The sequence below is a fragment of the Anopheles merus genome, unplaced genomic scaffold (assembly GCF_017562075.2).
Source record: "Anopheles merus strain MAF unplaced genomic scaffold, AmerM5.1 LNR4000049, whole genome shotgun sequence".
Taxonomy (NCBI): domain Eukaryota; kingdom Metazoa; phylum Arthropoda; class Insecta; order Diptera; family Culicidae; genus Anopheles; species Anopheles merus.
Window position 1 is genome coordinate 135,713 of NW_024427629.1, and position 2,432 is coordinate 138,144.

At 53.7% G+C, this 2,432-nt stretch overlaps 1 pseudogene; it reads right to left on the bottom strand.

Moving 5' to 3' along the window:
* On the bottom strand, window positions 1-2,427 carry LOC121601258 (annotated as a pseudogene).
* Between the last annotated feature and the right edge of the window lie 5 nt (window positions 2,428-2,432).

A 2,432-nucleotide genomic window follows, 5' to 3' on the forward strand; every position in this document is an offset into this window, starting at 1 on the left:
CACGCTCATTTACTTCAAACACAGTTTTATTCGTTTGTGCGAACGTTCGTAATAAACGTACAGATTAAATGTAGCAAGGTAGTAATGGTGCATATACGAGTGTGACACGTGACGGGCGAAATGACACGTGATAGTGGATGAATGGTCGATGCGTATCTAAGCAGCATGCTGGTTTTGCTCCAAAGCCTGCTGCCGGTACGCTTCGTATGACATTTGGTTCTGTAAAAAAGAAAGAGATAGAACGACGAGAGATGAAAACTTTTCCATAAAAATGCAATGCGTTGTGCTTGATTACTGATTTCTTCTGCACACATTGCACATCTAAACAAACCATTCCGTAGGTTACCCAAAGGGGAAGCGAATTAATACGAATTAATACAGCAGCATAATCGTAACGTAACAGCTCACAAATTACAACCCAAAAACGTACGCAAACCAATTAACGAGCAGATACCGTGCACTGAGGAGAAAGTATACTTTTGTTAGCGATAAGCAATCGAAATTATGGAGAGGTTAGACATAAGTCGGGAGATACAATAGTACATCCTACACCAGGTTTACACACGGCTAGTAGCACACTGTTAAGCCAACAACCGGTCGGGGCAAGCGCTCACTAACGACTAACCTCCCAGAAAGCATCGTCCCATGTGGGGAAGAGTCGCTTGAAGCTTCTCGGCTCGGCGCCCTGCTTAAGTACAACGATCGGGACCGTCTCCTCCGACCGTTCGGACGGATCGGTACGGATGTACTGGCGGGCCATATCGATCGACTTGCTGCGTTCCTCCTCGGTTGCACCGTTACCGATCCAGCAGTAGATCTCGTCGCCACCATCCAGCACCATCACATCGTCCACGTTGAGATCCTGGATAAGAGTTAATTAGTTAATTTGAGGTAAAGTTCACCCAAGTTCCGAAATAACACACTCACCTCCTGCTCGTAGTGTGGCACTTCCTCGACGCGCAGCTTCTTGTTGTACAGAATGCGACAGTGGAACAGTCGGGGCGTCAGGAACGGGGCACCAGCCGGGTCCAGCTCCCGATCGTACTCATCCTTTCCACCGAGCGCTGCCCAGAACTCCGCCGGTTCCGACTCTTCCGCAACAACTTCGGCACTTGCGTTGGGCGCAACCACACCGGCAACGTTGGCCGCCATATCCTTCTCCAGATCGGACGCACCGACACCGTGCCAGATGTACACGGTGCCCGCCGTCTTCAGCAGGAACACATCGTCCGACGCTAGCGATGCTGCCGTCGGGGCCATCTCTTCCGCACGCACATCATCGGAACAGGTACCGCGAATGCGGAACACCTTCGTATCTTCCGCCGACTGCCTGCCGTAATCGCCCAACAGCGTCACCATTCTACCCTTGAACAGCTTCATAAAGTGGCGCGGTTCATTGCCCTGCGCGACGCGCACCAGAATCGCTTTCCCGTTCAGCTCATCGTCCATGCGGACGGCGTGCATGGCCGACGCACCCTTCTCCGTAGTGCTGGACGTTTTGCCCTGCCAGAAGTACACGATGTACCCGTGGCCACCGGCCCGGACCGTGTACTCGTACCGCACGAGGTACGAGTCACCGGCGTAGAACGTACCGTACGCATCCGGCTCAACCGGCTCCAGGTCGTAGTTCTGTACGCGCCATATCTCCACCGCACCTGACCATTGTCCGGCATGAAGCCGAGCGCACGGCCACCGTTCTTCTTGAACGTGTGCAACACCTCCGGATCGAACTCGGCCTCCGCATCCGACTCGTCCCCGTTGCCATGGCGGTTTGATGAGCTGCGCATGGCTGATGCCCTTATCGCGCCAGCTGGCGAAGAATTGCTTGAAGTCGGTCGTTTCTCCGTTCTCCACCACGCGATGTACGGCGGTGTGGACCGGGTAGCCCTTGGCGGTGATAAACTCCTGCGCCTTCAACATTGCCTGGGACCGTTCCTGACCGGTTGCACCCTTGCCGATCCACACGTAGATACTGCTGCCCCGGTGTCGAGGATGTAGCAGTCCTGCTGAACGGGAGAGAATCGAAGTTGAAGAAGGCAACTTTGAGCGGTGTGCAGATGAGGACGTTATCTACTCACATTAGAATCCAGCATGCTCTGCTTCAACGGCCGCTCCCCGATCGGTGTGATCTCGAGCGATCCGCTAGCATCCGACACGTGGTAGAGAGCGATCGCCTTACAGTCGGACCGTTCGTACGCTTCGTCCGACTCCGACCTTCTGCCACAGCGTCGGGAGAACCTTCACGAGCACGTCAAAGAATTCCTGCTGTTCCGCGGAGCTTGCAAACTCATCTGCATACCACAAAAGACCTTATTAATTCCATTTCAAGGATGGCACCAGAGTCATTCAAGCTTCTACTACTAAGATGTGCACATTGGCACGACCCGCATGATCTTGATCGCGAATCTGGCCCGCAGCACTGATCGCCTTTA